This window comes from Lagopus leucura, unplaced genomic scaffold, assembly GCF_019238085.1.
Source record: "Lagopus leucura isolate 7727_CA_CO unplaced genomic scaffold, USGS_WTPT01 Super-Scaffold_73, whole genome shotgun sequence".
In the NCBI taxonomy this organism is placed as follows: domain Eukaryota; kingdom Metazoa; phylum Chordata; class Aves; order Galliformes; family Phasianidae; genus Lagopus; species Lagopus leucura.
In genome coordinates, this window is record NW_024962252.1 from 78,944,718 (window position 1) to 78,963,447 (window position 18,730).

Below are 18,730 nucleotides of genomic sequence, written 5' to 3' on the forward strand. Positions count from 1 at the left end.
CTCTTTGGCCAACAAAAGAATCTAATTATTCAAATGGTTGTTGTTCTGGCATAGATGTGTAAAAAGTAATTGCTTCAATTGCAAGCAATCTCTTATGCACAGATGCTCTCGGTTATTTTCAATAAGATATGTGATGCTTGTAAAAAAAAAGAAAAAAAAAAACCTTTGCAGAAAATGCACTAGGTGTTAATGATCAAGTAACTAAAATCCCAAATCTGTGATTAATCTGCTGGATCGTACTGGAGCTCAGAAATGTATCTGTGTGTGTCCACTACTCCTTACAGCTACTTAACTGAAAAGACTAAGAGAAGAAATGAGCATGGGAAAGAAAGCTGTTTTCTAGATTGGTTTACTGAGACTGGAACTGATGGCCGATAGCTTAAACTGCACATGTGACACCAGGTATTTGGATTTGAATTACGTGTTCATTTTCCTTTCAAGATTAGCTGTTCTGGATTTCTGAAAGAGGGGCTGGCTGCACAAACCTCAAAAACATTTGATTTTCATTCCATCTGCCACAACCTCATCTGTCTCCATGGGAAGAAGAAAATTTACAGGAGTTAATGGAGTAATCAACCATCTTTCTTTCTTTCTTTCTTTCTTTCTTTCTTTCTTTCTTTCTTTCTTTCTTCCTTTCTTCCTTTCTTCCTTTCTTCCTTTCTTCCTTTCTTCCTTTCTTTCTTTCTTCCTTTCTCTCTCTCTCTCTCTCTCTCTCTCTCTCTCTCTCTCTCTCTTTCTCTCTTTCTCTCTTTCTTTCTCTCTTTCTCTCTCCCTCTCTCCCTCTCTCCCTCTCTCCCTCTCTCTCTCTTTTTAACTCATGCAAAGAAATAAGAAGAACCAGAAATATTGAGAATAATTTTGATCTTGTCAGAAAGGCAATTCATGTTCTGGGCTAAAGTTACCTAAATTTGGCTAAGGGTAAGGAACAGCGATCCAGAGGGAATGAAAAGTGACTGAGGGATTCACAATGGAGAGGACTTGGGGCATTCCACTGGAAGGCAGACAAAGCTCAGGCATCTGTGTGTGCTCAAAGCCTGAGTATCCTTGTATTGTTTTTACCTCATTGTTTGCAGGTGTCTTCACATAACAGCAGGCAAAGAGATTTGTGCTAACAACCCGCATATTCACTGAAGGCAATAAAATCTTCCATTGTGTAGATAGATGCCTGTGAAGTAGAACTTTCCCAGTTTTCTGACACACCATACCATGCTTTCACTCTGGACAAATTTTAACAGCCTAAGGTATAGCAGCCTTTATCACTGCACTGTGATTTGCTATTTAAAACTGGTATGACCCAGTTGCATTGCTCTTTTTATAGTTGGAAAAAAAAAAATCATTAAAAAACATGCAAGACTTGAGCTTCATGCAGTTCTACATTATATTTGGAATGTGCATTCTGAGAAATACTGGCCTATATTAATAATCTGCCTATTTAATATTTTCTTTCATTTAGAAAGAAAGGTATTTACAATGCTTTCACTGTGGTAAAAGCCTTCAATAAATTTGCACTTAAAATGCATGTTATTTGGTTGACACTCCATTGACATTAAGGACTGGAAGAAGGTGATAAGCACTGTATTTCTATGTCATTTGATGAAGTATGGGTCCAGAACATGTTGAGACCTGTAATGATTTGTGGTGTTCTTTCATATGGTCCTTCCTTTTCTACTGTTGGTAAACTTGTTGGAATGTTCATCAGTAATGATGGAATTTTGCTGTTCAATAACGTTGCCTGGAGCCTGCCTTACTGCCTACTGAAATCAATGGAAACAAATGCATCAATCTCATGGAAATTTCTTTGTAGTTCTGATATTATTCTCACCACTGTGTTCTTTCTTGTTAAATTATTTGGAATATAGCAGGAACTAGTGATATCTGTGCTGTGATAAACTCCTCTAAGCACATGCACTGTTAAGTGTTGCCCATTTAGATACAACTTTGAGCTTCATTACAGTGAATGGAGCATAGGAGTGTGGTGACTTAACAATGTATGATGAAAATACAGAAAATATAGTATTCTTTTATTTCTACTTAGAGTATACCATATAGTGTCTCCTTTGGAGGAACAGTTTAGTAATTATCATCTTGCCACCATTTCCTCAGAGTGACTAGATTACCAACAGGTTATGGGGTATCCTGAGCCAGTGAATTTAAACCTTGTTATCATTTATAGTTTCCTTCTCTGTCCTATAATATACCTTCCCATTAGTTAAAAGTGCCATTCCAGGAAATTGCCTGCAAGTATATGTTTTGATGTGGGAAGGAAAGGAAGCCGTTGCCTTATTCCATTCTAATAGTAGCAGGTGCTTAATAAGAAAGTAGGTATGTCCTTCGTTATCTGTCAATTCTTTCCCATTTATCTTTCAGTGGTATAGCATCTTCAGATAGTTCATGCAGACCACTGCATCTCATCATTTTACAAGAAGTCTGCAATGAGGTAATAGAGAGAGAGAAGGAATGGCAATAAATTTCCTGGTTACAACTTCCTAGTGGTGCTAGTTGCTGAATTTTATTAGACAGATGCTGGAATATTAGCCATATTAATTAATCATGGCTAAGTGGAAAGACATTTGCCTGTTATCCTCAGGACTAGTAGTTGTGCTAAGGTTTTTTGTGTCATTTCTTTTCTGGAAAGGATAACTTCTGTTCTGGAATAGAAGAATTAACAGCCCCCAAAGTTATGTATACTTTGAACATCCCTAAAATACCTCAGTAGTTTTGATTCAAGGTTTGAGAGCTTTACTTGCTTCTGTTCCATGTTTATTGAATTTGGAAATTCATATACGTCTAGTAAAACAATAGCACAAGTAGACAGGTTTGATCTCAGCCTTCAGTATATTTTCTCTTACTCTGTATTTTTCTGCTTTTTCCGCCTTTTTCTGCTTCTGTGAATTCAGGAAGAAAAATGTTTCTAGGTAAATGTTTTCAGGTAGAAAAATATTTCTACATAAAGTACTTTTAATCCAGAATGAATGAGATTCTCGGGGGAAAGAAATTTGGCAGTTCTGGATAAATTAGGAAGAGCATAACGCCATTGATGAATAATTCCTTGCAGACAAAGCATAGAATATCATCAGAAGTGGGATTGTTTTACAGTAGGACGAGAGGAGGCCAAAGGATGATCATCACCACTTCTATGAAGAGAGGCTGAGGGAGCTGGGCTTGTTAAGCTTACGGAAGAGAAAGCTCTGTAAGGTCTTCAGAAGGAGTGAAGTGACCTTCCAGCAACTAAATGCAGCTCTTAAACAAGATGGAAACCAACACATTATGTGATCTAATAGTTAAAGGGCAAGGGGAAAAATTTTCAAACTGAAAGAGGGGTGATTTAATTAGATATTAGGAGAAAATTCTTCAGAGTGAGGGTGGTGAACAAGTGGAACATGCTGCCCAGAAAAGCTGTGGATTCCCCATCCCTGAAGTGTTCATGATTGAGTCAGGTGGGGTACTGGGCAACCTGACCTGGTGAATGGCAATCCTGCTCATAGCAGAGGACTTGAACTTGATCATGGGTGTCAAACTTTTTTTGGCTTGCCTGGGCCTCACTGCATGAACAGGGTTTGTCTTGATTAATTCTTGTTATTCTTTATTGAGTCTTGCTAATTGAAAAAGTGATCTACAAATTCATCTTTATTCTCATGTGACTTTTTATGAACAGTTCACTTTTTCTCTTGTTTCCCCTATTAAAAGCAGAGAAAGCCCACACCTGGGCAAAGGGTTACTCCAGCGATTGTTAGGATTAATGGGGTTCTGGAGAGTTGACCAGGATTAGTTGTCCTGGTTTAAGGTGTCTTTGTTTTTTGCATAGTCTAACAATTCAACATCTTTATTTTCAAGGGTAATTCTGTTGGATTCTGATCTCTGAGTGCCTCCTACTCTTCCACTTGACTTCACTTCAGGTGAAAAATAGATCACATATCTTAGTAAAAAGTCTGGTCAGAGATGTTGTGCTACTTCACTTTTAACTGGATTTTAATTTGACAAATGTATATTTAGATAGCCTATATCATCTGACTCATGCACAAAACATATATTCCTCTATAGAGACCATGTGTCTGCTGCACCCTTCCCATCCCATTTATGCACTTCTACAGATACTGCTGGCTATTCAAAGGATATCTATATGAAAATGATGACAACAGATTTTTTTTTTTATAACCAGAACATGGCATGACTGGAGCAAATCAAGAATGCTTCAAAGCCTGTGTGCCAGACCTCCTTGACAAGAGCAGGTGGTTGAAGAGTCAACAATATGACATAAGTGCTTTGAGTGTGATCTGAATGAGCATAATTGATTCACTACCTCATGATATCCATACACTTTATGGGGGCCTTTATTTCAATGAATGACACATTGAGACATAAATCAGCAGCACAGAGAGATGGTTCTACTAGTGCTGATCAATGAGATACACCATTTATGCATGATATGCAGTTCTGTACTCACTCAAGACTTGTTACAGATGCTGTAACAGATGCTGTTGTTAAAGATGTTACCTTCTTCAATGGTGATATTTAGGAATATGTTTTGATGTAAGGGATTCAAAAGTTTTTTTTTTTTTTTTTTGCATAAAATTAAATTGTACCTTGAGAATCCTGATTTTCAGTTGCATACTGTATGATAAAATCACCAAAATGTCTCAGAAAAATTGTGACATGAATAGCCTGTATATTCATAGGCAGCTAGAACACAGCCTGCAGAGAGGGAATAGCAAATAATTTGACAGGAGGAAACTATGACAAAGTGAACTAACTTCCTGCTATGACAAGGTAACAAGTTCACAAATACGGGGGACACACTGCTCCAGTATTACTTATGACTTGGCACTCTCTTGAATGATATTCTCATAGGAAAGCTAAAGAAACAATCTTGTTCAATCTTCAGAGTAAATGCAAAGCTGAATGAAAAGTGAATCTGGAGAATATTTGCCTAGCTTATTGTTTAATTGAATGTATTGCAAATTTTCTATTGGGAGTTGATCTTGATTAAATGCTTTAAATATTCTCATGGATTATCTGGATGAGAGAATAATATGATATGCAATAAATTTGCATATGACAGGAGATGGGGGATTCTGAACATGTGGGAAGCAGAATTAGAATCCCAAATGGTCTTGACAAATTGGAGAGATCTCTGAAAAAAAAAAACAAAACAACAGGATTAAGTCCAGTAGGGACAAATGCAAAGTGGTAGGCAGAAATAATTGATTGCACAAATACAGGATAGGGTAACACATGGATGTCCAACTTTCTGGCTTGCCTAGGCCCCACTGTGTGAACAGAATTTGCCTTGAGCTGCTTATATATAGGGCACTCCTAAAATAATGCCTCCTAATTATTTCCATGGAAGCTGTAACAGATACAGTGAGCACAGTTTCTCTGTTTGAGAGAGCAAATTCTTAGCTACAAAACACTTTTCAACATAGTCACCACCATTAGCTATGCATTTTTTCCAATTATGAACAAGAGCCCACATGCCATCCATACTCATCAAAACCTGCACCACTGAAGGTGATCCACACTTACTTTCATCACTGCTGAAACGTGCCACCCATGGCCTCATGGTGCTCACATCCACTGTTTGGTGTCTATAAAAGTTCACCAAGTGTCAATGAATGTCAGTGGGCGCAATATTTTCCACATTGAAGAATTCAATGTCATACCTTTTCTTCCATGGCTTCCATGTCAGATGCCATTTTGTCAGACTGCCTCTCTGCTGCCATTTGTCACATGGCAACAAAATATAATGGGATATTGTCAGGATGGTTCAGCCTCTACTGTATGACCAACATCCACATCTGATATCATGGGCCAACATAATGAAATAGGAGACATTACTTTTGGAGCAGTCCTCAAAAAATATACAGTATAGCTGATGTATATAAGTAATGAAACTTATTTTAACTGGTAATAGTTTTACAAAAGCATTTAAACGAAAAGAGAGCAACAAAAACCATAAAACTAGAGGGATATTTGACCTTGTTTTTGTGAAACTGGTTCAGTCAGGTACAATGGCAGTGGCTGCAATTCTTTGCGAGCTCTCAAGGAGTTCATCAGAGATTTTTTGATGAAATTTTTCTCTTCGCTTCATCCTTCAAACTAGTTGTTCACAAATGTACACAGTATGAGAAAGCAAGGACATGAATAAGGCATGACTGTGAAGTGAGGGCTGTTTTTCTCTGGTAAGAGAGGTTGATGAAAATCTGGTAAAGAGACGTGATCAAATTTGCTTTGAATTGATGATTGCAATGTAATGCATTCCATTTGAAAATCTGCAGGATATTTATGTCAACTGAAAAGAAAACCACAAATATATAAAAAAAAAATAATAATTTTTTCCAGTAATCTTGAAACATAACCTCAAATTCCTTTGTAAGAATGGAAATCCTGGCTGCATGTTTTTTGCTGTTCACAGGGCTGTGTTTAGCCAATGCGTACAATGCATAAAATCATTTGCCATAACTTGAGTTAGCACTGCACTGAGCCCTTCCTGTGTTCTTCTTTCAGCCCAGACAGCTTTAATAGCACACTGACTTACTGAATGATGAGTGTATGCCCAGGGCCAGGCTGGGCTGCTCGGTGGGAAAGAGCCTTTCCCACCCTTTCCTAGTGTGGAATAGGGGACAGTTGCAGTGCAAGCTCTGCCAGGCTGCAGGCTGGACATGCCTGGGGTAACACCATAGAGGGCAGTTCTCATTGGAAAAGATCTGGAAATTAAACTAAATCAAATTAAACATAAGTTGATGAATTATTAAAAAGCTAAGTGTCCAACTAGTATGAACACAAAAGCCAGAATGCAGCCTGCAGAATTAATCTTCTGGTGCTTTTGTTGAGTAAGGACTCAGCTTGGATCAGGTGGTCAAGCACTTTGGCGGTATCACTGTGGTAAGGAGAATTTGTCAAAATTTGAGTTATTATGCTCTCAAAAAAAGATGGAAGGGTAAGGGCAATAGTTAAGATGTAAAAAACAAAACCTACCCTGTTATAAAGAGGGAGTAATATATCCTCTGTGGCCATGGCAGACATGTTAAGAAACAATAAGTTGAGTTACCCTAGAGAGTCAGAATAGTTGTTAGGAAAACCTTTCTAAAAATAAACATAGTGAAACCTGGGGATACAGTGAAGTCACTATCATTAAGAATGTACATCTGTCATAAGGGACACAAATATTGATTCTGCCTGAGGACAAACCAGAAGACCTTTTCATGTCTCTTGCAGATCTACTCTACATAATTTTATATCAAGACAGGAATAGGTTTTGCAACCTTTTCTTATCTTGAATAGTGCCTAATTCCATGAGGAGGGTTATTGCGTTACACGAAAAATTCTTAGTCAGCAAGAGCAATGCTAACCTGCATTAAGGACTACATTAGGGGAAGTTTGTTTGACATTCTTGCTGTGTTAATTCTTTTGCTGAACTTAAATCAACTTGTACCTGGAAGTATTTTAACATCAGTATTTCAGGTTAGTACAAGTATAGTAAGAGAAATTAAAACTTCTGAAATTAGTTGAATGTGAATATTTGGTAAAATCAAATCTTGCTCAGTGGCCTATGGAAAATTTTGGAAAAAAAAAGGACCAACTCTTGCCATATTAATACATACTCCTGCTGTGTCTGGCTGCATCAGCCTCAGAAGCAGGTGGCTCTAAGAGACACTTGCAGAGCACTGCATGCTTTGGCATTGTGCACTGTGCCCATGACCTGAAGCTCAGTATCCTTCCCAGCATAATGGTAGAAATTAGTTGCACAAAGTGAACACTTGCTTTTTACCATCTGGGCTATGTCATACGTTATTCTCTCAGGACATCTTTTGTGCAATGTAAATGGAGAGACCAAGAGGCCAAGGAGCAAATTGTACAAATTCTATTCCTGTGCCTACCCAGAAATCTCTCTTTTGGAAGGGACTTGATGTTCTGAAGTGTTACATGTGAACTGCTCTCATTTTCTCATCTGTTTAGGCCAGGAATGAAATGCTTCAAGGAAGCAGTGGTACAGAAATATTTGCCCTATACAGAAATATAAGTATTTCTGAATATGTAGCATTTAGGGGAACGCTTCAGACCTCTCTGCTCCTTTATATCTGTGGTAAGTCTTTTGTATGCTGCTTCCTTCCAGTTTTATGCACCACATGGTACCAAATTACTGTAGCAGAGATTGGGAAACCTCTGTTTAGCAGGTCTGGTTTATGGTTATGCTAAAAATAGAGGTGAAATGTGTAACTCATTTCAAGAGCAATTTCTTCACTGAGATCACAGGATCATTTGAAGCTGTCCAAACACTTAGGGTGAGTGTCCAGATAGTCTGGATTTTTTTTCAAGAATTTTGGAAGTGGGACAGCTTACTCACTGTAGATGATTCATATCTTTATGTTCTAGTTTGAAGTGTTTCACCACAGCATGATCACAACTCCAACGATGCCAGGTGATCATCAGACAGTACTTATACTTAGAGGATGATTTGATCTTTTCCAGCTTTCCAGAATTTTTATAACTTATTGGCATCTCCCCCACGCACAAACAATTTAGATTCAAGAAAAAGCAAAAGGAAACTCTTTACAAAGAAATTAATATATTGAGTTCCTCAATAGACAAAGCTCTTGAAGCCAAAGCTCTGAAGACTAAAGCATAGAGAACCTATCCTTCTCACGGTCTCTTAAAGCACTTTTCCATATTCTTTTGTAAAGGTTTTATCTTTTGCAGTTTTAAATCTTTTTGTCTAGACAGCAGTAAGTAACTGGCATACCTTTCGGTCAAGAATGGTGTGGTTAAATCTTTCAGATAAATATAGCTGGATATTTAAATACAAAAATAAATGTCTAAAGCTCTACTTATTAGTAGCATCTGTCTCGTGCTTGATGTGTACTTCTCAGAAATATTCTAATACCTACAGAGGCTATATTTAAGCAACCTTGCCTCTGCTTTGGTGATCACATGTCACGCCATGCCTATATTGTTGATTTTGTTGCTAAGCCCCACTGTGAGTTCTGGTTTCCAGTGTTTCAGGTTACATGTTTAAATCTGGCCTTCCAACTGTTTCACACTATCCTGCATGTCCTCGTCTACCGAAGCTGATACTCTGGAGGCCCTCTCTTTCCACACTGGTCCACACTGGCATGAAAAATTGAGTGGAAGGAGGAGTTAGGATTACAGATTTTTTGTTTATGATAGTTATTGACTTTCCACTTCGGAAATATCACTAAGAGGAAGCCTTAGGAATCATATATTGGAAGTATGTGGTCAGCAGATAGGCCTCTGCCGCCTTCCCCCATTTCTGGAGAATTTCATGGGCTTCCAAGGGAAAAAAAAAAGAAGGAAAAAAACCCTGAAAAGTGTGAACCTGAGAGAATCAAAGCTGAAAAACTGAAGAAGACTAGGCGGAAAAACTCTATAATTATTTTCTATAAGCTGTCTATTTGATGCTTTTCTTTAGGACAGATAAAGAAAAAATCGATCTTATTCACTCATCTTTGGAGGATTACATTTAGGTCCATTTGCGTTGTTGGAAGAGAGCTCTGTACACCTGTGAGGTTTCAAGTAACTTACAATATAAAGCGGTCAGTGACTTACGTGAGACTTGGGCTAACCCAGTTAAATTCTGTGCATGATGACACATCAGTCAGCATGCGGGGGCTTAATTTGTGCAAGTAGAAACCCCTTGTGTGCTGTGTTATGGAAATTACTGTTCTGTGCCAAGAAATTTTATGTTACTCCATCAGGCACAACTCCATTTCTCTGACTCTCTCTGAATGTTTTCTGCATGTGCTATGGGTAGTTAGTGTTTCATCAGTGAAATAACTCTAGGCTCTAAGTGTCTTGATGCATTGTACATTTTTTGGGCAACATGTAATTACTGCTTTGATTAGAGCAGCCACTGTTGTTTGTTTTTATATTTAGAGCAAAGAAACACAAACATCCTTACCATCAAGAAGGCTAGGCGGGGCAGTACTGAAGGTAGGTTGTTTTTAATCTCTGTACTGCCTGTATGCTTATGTTCACGTGTGCCTATTTTGCCCTCTGGTTCAGAAAAAGTTGCTGTTTTTTAGGATGGAATAGCTTTTGGGGATAAGGAGAGAAAGAATCCAAGCTGAACAAATCCATATGCTAAGGTTTATTTCACCTTAGAAAAGTGATTTTGATTTTCATAGTCCCACAGGTTCAGTGATCTACACACCAAATGGAGCCGGTTGGTTTTGATTTACAGATTCTACACTGTTTAGGAGATTATAGTCTAATTCTGCTGCTGCTGTGGCTAGTCAGGGCATGAACTGCAGTCATAATGATAGGCACTTTGTTCCTGGATTTTAGCATGCCAGGCAAGGAAGTCACTTCAAAGTAAAGCTGAAACACGTGAAAGATGGGATTGCGGGGGAGAGCTGTAGGAGGTGGAAATTAGATTGGTTTATTAAAGAGTATCACACTCTGATGAATCAATGAATTTAGGCAAAAAATTAAAAGGATGGGATAGGGTGAAAGTGATACAAATTGCTCTTGTTACTACAGTTGATATGAAAAAGCAAATATAAGAAAAAGGTAACTGGAAATTTGATGCGTTTTTATGGGGAAATATTTTATTGCCAGTGGTTACTTATTATTTGTATTAGTACTGCGTTCACTGTCTGATTTGAGGTGAGAGGACAGGGAGGAGTCCCCCTTCACTTCTCACTGTGCATGTGTCTAATAAAAGATTCTCTGTCTTCAGCGGATCACAGCTTCCACAGAAGTGGGATAAAGAGACTTCCCACTTACAGAGAGAATTGACAGCAGGAGCTTGACTACTAGACTTTGAAAATGCCATTGAAATTGCTTGATAAAATGTAGTTTATGAATGTGTAAAGCTGCTTGAGGCATTGTGGTTTCATTGAGATTTTTCTGTTTTTTTTTTTTTTCTTTTCTCTTTTTTCTTCCCCACCCACCTCCCCCTTTCTTCCTCAAGGCTGGCCTGAGATCTTAAGAGCCACTGTAGTTTAGACCTTTTTATTTTATTAAAATGTGTTTCTTTCTGATTTGATACCTTCAATCACGTCATGTACCATTGCAACACACATGAAGTACAAGAAGCAATCCCTTGGTTAGTACTCTGGTTATTTTTTTTTGAAACAAATAATTTATTTGCTACATTTTGCCTCTTTCCAGCCAAACACAGTCCTCTTCCTTTTGATATTTGAAATTATTTCCTCAATCATTTCTGGGACTAATTTTTGGGCTGCTGCTTGCTCAAGAGTAGTTTATTGTGTGGTCTACTGACAAAATTTGAGCCGATTAGGCTTGCTAGTTCTTGCTTCTATCTAAAATAGAGAAGTGTCATTGTGAAGTCTCTGTTTCTGACATAATATTTACAATTCTGAACCTAAGAGTTGTTTTCTGTGCATTTTCTTCAATAGTCAATTAAGGTTCTTTGTTCTGGTTTCAGTCAGTAAATTTGCTCATTAAAGCATTTTATGCAACTCAACTTTTGGTTGAGACATCTGTGGAAAAGAGACAGTGAAAAAGTGGTAACTAAAGGAAAGGTTAACAACTTAAACTAGATACTAAACTTTAAAAGATTTCAATTTGTGAACCATAAAAGCTGCCTTAAATGTAAAATAATTTAAATCTTGATTCGCTCATTCATCTTCCCCCTGCAAACAATTCAGGCTGGGGACTACACAGAGATTTTAATTTAGTTGTGTGTTTCTGCCCTGATGGATCAGCCCAAGGTTATTTTTTCTCACCTGGATATCTACATCCTATAATAGACTGAGCCCAAGTTTGTTTAAAAACTGGAATATTAATGCGTATTGAGAAAGCCAGATTTCTTAGAGGAAGTTTGATTTAATCTGGAAGCCCAAACACTTCTAAATTGATACATTTATGATGTGGCTGCACACGTGTGCATTCTTTGCCTGCTGATAGTGAGGCACAAGCCATGAAGAAAAGGTTGCTATGACGTTGGCATGGCAGAGCCCACTCTCTCCTCTCCTTCTCTCCTCTACCCTGCAGTTTTGGATTCAGGGGTCAGAGAGGTTCAGTGTGGATATTGAATTACAACATTGTTACTATTTTGAAAAGGAAAATGCTTGAATGAAACATTTCTTTCTCTCCTTTTTGAACAGTGGGTATCCCCAGAAGTGAAGTGTACAGATGCAACTGTGGTACCTTTGCCATTGTGAAAGGCTTTTTAATCTTTTACCTGTTATATGTAATACAATAACATTAATATACATTGAGCAGCCATTTGGGATTTTATATATCAGAATCTCTGAGAATTTTGAATTTTAATCCTTGTGAAATATTTGACATCCTGAATGGGATAATTGACACAGGGATGCTAATTAGGGGGTTGTAATTCAGAAGGTCGTGATCGTATACTTTATATTGGCGTGTATATTGTCTCCTTGTTGCCTAGACATGTGCCTCGAGAGAAGAGAGCAATACCCTTGGGAGTTCTGGAAATCAATCTCCTATGTCATACCATTTTTATAATGTTCTAGAAGTACTGGATTTGTACATTTTTCCATTTATTAAGCTAATTGTGCATAAAATATCCAGGCTTTGGAATAGTTCGACTCAGTTCATGTTTTCATTTTTAAAACCCTGCAACAAATAGTATCTTTCCCCAAAACTGCGCTTTTCACCTGAAGTGCTTTGCAGTTCTCAGTGTTCCTTAAAATCTTAAATTCGATTATTTTTAGCTGAACAGAGTCTTGTTTACCCTCTGCAGGGATTATTCTAGCAACTCCTGAAATGCAAAACCTTCTGTGGCAAGAGAGAAGAGGCAATCTTCTGACTACTGCTCTGACCTGACGGACATGCTCTCTCCAAGTATGGCTTCATTCAGGTAGTAAGACCAAGAACTGCATTAAAAAAACAGGAAGATTGGCCCTAGGCAGACAGGTGAGCTCATTTTTTTCTTTCTTTTTCTCCTGGCTTTGTGATCACACTACATGTGTAATCAGACTGTCTGCCTCCCTCCTTCAAACAGATTATTCCTTTAATGGCATTTCAATAAATGCGACAGCTCTTGGACTTGATTTCTTCATATTTATCTGGCTTTTCAAATTTCTGCATGATAATAAGGCTTAAGTTAGGAACTAAAGCATTTATTTGCTATATTGTAAATGAATACTGGGAATTTTTAGTTAATAGCGGTCAAGGTGCAGTCTTATGGAAGTACTGCTTCCACTGTGGAAGACAGTAAAGTGAAGAATGGGCTAAGATCCAATTAAAATTGCTGGAGTCTAACAAAATGTAATTACCAAATTTAAAACCACCCCGGGGGTATTGATCTAATTCCTGAAATACGCATAGAAGGATTCTTGATTTTTGTGTGGAATTGAACATTTCTTAGGTCTCCATGTGTGCAGCTTATCCAGGAGCTGGCTCTTTTTGCAGTACAGTGTGTCCTGTGATACTCATGTTTGAATATTGCTTTAGCAGTGATTCAGAGTTCCAGCTATTGTTTTACAAACACCAGTTCCTGCCGGGCTAGGGGTTTCCCCTGTCATCCCTTCCCAAATTATCAGCCAGACCCAGCCCTCTTCAGTTCATAAAATACAACAGAAGGCCCCATACGCTAGGGTGGCTACAATATACTAATTATGCAATTCCAGATTTGCAGCTACACTGCAGGATAAATAATGGTTATTCATCTTCATATCTGAACCCAAGTGAGGCATCAATGAGAGGAACATTTATTGCGACACAGATGGTGGCACTTTGTTAGAGGCTGTGCTTTGGTGCAAGTTCCTCCTTTCATAATCACTGTATCATGCAGTTCTGCAGAGCCCCTCCCCGAAAGAGTCACACTGTCATTTCTATATTTTACTTGAGAAAAAAAAATGCAGATGGACTTAAAATTGAAATGATGTACAAAAATCTGGGGAAGACTCTTTGCTGTTTAAACATAGATGGACGGTATAGGTGGACAGAGACAATGTGTCTTGAGAACAAGACATCAAGTGGATTGCTCTACTGCAGCTACAAATTCAGACAGTACAGAGGACTAGAAAGGGCTGAGGATGTCAGTGTTGGAAGCCCGAAGGCAAAAATGAGTAAAAAGTAAAAATGGATATGTGACATACAGTCTGTGCCAGTGTTTTAACATCTCATGGCCACCACAGTCACCTAATGGGGCTGGAACCTGCTATTGTCTGATCTGACACTAAGAAGCCTTTCTCCAAATTGAATTTTGTCTTATGGCAGCTCTCATCTGTGCAACATATATACCACTGTGATAGGACTGCTAACATTATACACTTACGATAAAGTTCATCTCATCAAGGCTGATGAGAATAACCATTGCATGTCTTCAGAAGCATTCTTGACTTAACAGCAATGCCACATCTCATATTGTTGCAACCTTCCTTGCACATGGGTATATCCAAAAGACTTTTTAAATATTTTTTTTTAGACCTTCATTTACATCTCTTATGAAAGACAGAAGTTATTCATTTACTCTGTGTACATGCATTTCTCTGAGTTAACATTTACACGTATTCCTGTTATCTCTATGTTTTTTTTCCTCATCCCCATGTAGTTATTTAATCATGTGCAAATATGGATTATAACTTCTTTTGAGAAGAAGGTACATGCCCTTTACCTGCCCTGAAAAGCACAGGGCACACTGAAGTGTCACAAAATAACAGTACTTATCTTAATATATCCATATAATTGCATCTGTTTCATATGCCCTTAACCTCACATCTAATCATCAGTATAAATTCGATTAATTTACTATTTTAGTTCTATCCTCAGACATGGGTTAAGAGGTAGAATATCCAGACTCTTAGTCTCTCTTGGTATTTTGCTTCATTTGTGATGCTTCAGCATAAGACATACAGATTTTCAATTCTGACAGTAAGTCTTTATCAGCTTTTTTTTTTTTTTTTTTTTTTTTTTTTTTTTTTGCTGCTTACTATGTATAGGCCCTTAATACAGCATAGAACAATGCTTTATTAAAACAAGCTGTTGAATTAAATGTGTGCTTACTCAGCTGGAAGCTAGTTGACCATTTCTGCTTCTGCTCTCAAGTTCCCAACTGCAGATGGAGTTGGGTTAATGTAACATAACTTTCCCAAGGGCCTACATTAGAATTTGACATGTTCTCTGCTACATATCCTCATCTTCCAAATTAACTTGAGGACAAATGGGAATTGTTTATTTGATACTTCTCTGAGACACAATGTTTTTGTTTCTCACAGAAGTCTCTGCCTTATATTTTGAATAAACCTGATTCCCTAAGAAGCTGATTAACACAGACAAAATAATGCTCTATGTGGAAAAAGGTTAAAGGCACCCTTCAGTATGCAACATAATGGGGAACAAATCTTTTTTCAATTTCAGTATTTCAGCAGAAAAAAAGAAGACTATGAGAGATAGTGTATATGCTTCATCTTTGATTCAGTATCATCCCAGCCTTCTCTGTGCATTTGGCATTCAGTTACGGATACAGAATCACAGAAAGCCTGAACAACAATAGCAGCAGTGTGGAAATCAACCCATGTACCCATGTTACTGAGTGGTTCCAGAAGATGTGGGAAAGTCTACTGATGGAAAAGTTGATTCATACACTTCTCCCTATCCCAAAGATACAAGAAAGTATCTCCTGTACCCAAGCATATTTGGAATCGGATCACTCAGTATTCCATGTCCTAATGAACAATATTCTTGAGAATATTTTTATCAGGAGAACAAAATGCAATATTCAAGACTAAAGCTCACAAAAATGCAAAGCTAATAACACTATGCAAGTCTTTAACAGAGGTGACTGACAATAGATATCCTTCCTCTCCTTTTTCCCTGCAGACAGACAAACACACAAACTAGCACAGGGCTAGTCAAGGGTAAGAAATCATTTTGTGCTGCATATACAAATGTGACTCAGTACTGTGTGTTAGAAATAATGAACTGGCTTGCTGAGGATTGAAATTCAACAGGGATCTTTAGTTGATTCTGTCAGAAGCTGTGCTGGTTCTTGGGCTTCATGTTCTTCATAGGTGAAGGGAGTAGGTGACAGTAGTAGTATCTTTCCCAACCCAAAATTGGGTTAAGGCAAAATAATTTAAGATAATTAAAAAGCAGAAACAGTAGAAAATGACTGCAGGTAGCATTGCATCCATGGAAATACTAGAACAAGTTTTCTCTTCCCTGCACTTGAACATTGATCAATAAGCTGCTTTGATTAATCAATGATGGTGATGTTGATGAGGTGATGGTCACTTTTTTGACTTCCCTTCTTTAATCAGAAAAACTAAAAGCACTATTGAAAGTGGTGAAAGGTGTCAGTAACAGCAACATCAAGGGTGACAGAAACCAGCACCACTGTACAATTTTAGTAATGTGGGGAGCAGATGTAACTTGCAACTTCCTAGAAAAGATATTAGGCATAGTAGCAATAATAATAATAAACCAGTGGAACCCTTACTATTCACTCGGATAAAAACACAGATATGGGTGCCGTGGTTTGGTCTGGATTACAGAAGGAAGTTGAAGAATGTGCCTTCAACTCCAGGATCTAACAGGCTGTGAAGGAACAAGATGTGAAAGATATGCACAAACAACACATGTGACAAATTCCTCTGAGAATGTTATTACTCTCTCTTTTCCATTCCATTTGGAATGAAAAGAGAATCAAACAGACTATTCCGTTGCGTTCACATTTGCTAACTGTTTACACTTTCTGGTTAATTGCTTTCTATAGTTTAATGGAAAGAAAACCTCAAATACCTTATCTTAAAAGCTTACATTTGCCATACAAAAGAACTCACAAAGTTCATGCTCAATTGTCCCTTTCAGTGCAAATAAGATCTTTCAGAGATTTGAAGAAAGAAGAGCAAACACCTAAACAGACTCAAAAATGCTACTCATGCTGAGACAGCGTCAGAAAGGAAATGAAGGTTTAACAGTTCAAATACAGAATATTTCTTCTCTTTCTGGGGCAAGACAGACTTGCTCAGAAAACATGGCAATTTGCCAGAGCTGGGAGCCTCCAGGAACTGAAACAGAACAGTACTGGTGACCCTTCACTGCCTTAGACCAGCTGTTGCAGAAAAGGCGAGCACTGGTGTGTGCACTGCTACGTGAAAGGGAAGAAACCAGAGTACATGGAAATTGTCACATCAGCATTAGTCTGGGAATGTGTATCTTTGTTGGTGGGAACGTAATGTTTGCAGGGTTTTTTTCATAATATTTTTTTTACGAGGTACATCTGCAATGATACATTTTTGTTCTAAAATGCTGCCTATATTTGCACAGTTGGGGGAGTTGGCTTCACCCTATGTACTCTAACTAATGGAGAATGTATACTGAGGAAGAATCACAAATAGCAGCTGCAAAATTCTGGAGATCTAAACAGTGTTCAGCCTGACAAGGTGATTTCTCGTTCCCAACTAGATCAGCTCCGGGAACATCTATGCTATAGCACACAGAGACATGAGGTGAGTAGTAAGGACCAAGTGCAGTGATTCAGCTGGCCTTTGGATGTCTGCTCTCTGTACTGGTTGAGATGGAGAGAATGCATTTGGGCTTCCCCTGCCTATATTACGCACAGTCAGTGGGCTGTAGGAAGCCTATCAAGTGATGTTGGCTTGTTGGACAGACCAAAGTTTGGCCTGCCACTTCCCTTGACACGAATGTATTTTTGCCTCTGTATTGATGGGCTGGACAGAAAAAAAAATGAATCAGATGTAGCTAAAAGGAAGTTCATGTCATGCACATTGTGAAGAGGTTCACAGGGCATGTGAGGCTGGGGATATTTTAGTCAGATAAGAAAAGGAAGAGACAAATATTCAGTGGAGCAAATGTGTTTAAGTTGTGCAGTGCTGATACACAGTGGAAGGCTCCATGGTACCCTTTCAAAACTCACTTTAGTTCCCAGTATGAAAAGAAAGCAGTATTTGAGTACAGAAGAGGCACTCAGCAAGCCTAGAAGGAGCAGCTGTTGAGTCAGATATGGAGAGGGAAAACCAGAAACACTGAAAGCTGAGCTCAAGCAGATGAGAGCCGAACAAAGAAACTGCAGAAGAGAATGCAAAAAGATGCAGCCCCACGGGCTGTCTTAACCTGTTTTCTCCTAATCCAGAGTGGCCTAAGGTTGGTTCTACAGTGGAGTGGGAAGTTTTCCTAAAATTTTGTTAGCCTTGTATGAGTATCTGATTCCAATGGTAACTGTCTTCATTTTTAAGTATTAAGTATTCCTTAAGTATTCTTATTTATACCACTGAGGGATTCTGTTTTCAACACACTTTTATAACTAGAAAGTAATAAATATCCAGTCTACTATATAGTTATATTGTAGAGGAGGAAGAGACAGATGTACTACAAATAATTTTTAAGCATTCCTATCCATGTTGTCTGGATGAAAATGACAGAATGTGGCCTTTCCTGAAACTCTTCTCATCTATACGGACGTAATGCTGCTAACTTGAACACTTTTCCTCCTGTTTTGAAATACATCACATGGGAGGATACTCCCAGTGTTCTTGTCCAAATTGATAGAGCTCTATCCTACCCTGGCAGTCACAAGAGCTCGCTGTATTCTTCTCAGATATGTATTTGCAATTAGTCATCCATACAAGGGGACTGTTTAGGACAAGCCTTCCCCCCAAAGCAGTTAATTCTTCAAAATGAAAATAATCAGATAATGAGTTCATTTCCGATTTCACATTTAATGCCAAACATTTTCGGGTAAACAAGATATGCTGGCAGAGCTCTCTCCTCATTGTATGTTTTTTATTAACTGGGAAACAGACAGTTG

At 38.1% G+C, this 18,730-nt stretch overlaps 1 long non-coding RNA gene across 2 annotated transcripts in view; it reads left to right on the forward strand.

Annotated features, from left to right (window-relative positions):
- Positions 1-18,730, forward strand: part of LOC122191859 — a 257,589-nt gene that overhangs the window by 142,731 nt on the left and 96,128 nt on the right. The window contains exon 5 of one of the 2 annotated variants that reach the window (XR_006182476.1): positions 12,698-12,870. This is a non-coding gene — a long non-coding RNA (uncharacterized LOC122191859). Of the gene's footprint in view, positions 1-12,697; positions 12,871-17,237; positions 17,412-18,730 lie in introns of those variants that run through there. The other variant, XR_006182477.1, reaches the window with a different exon arrangement.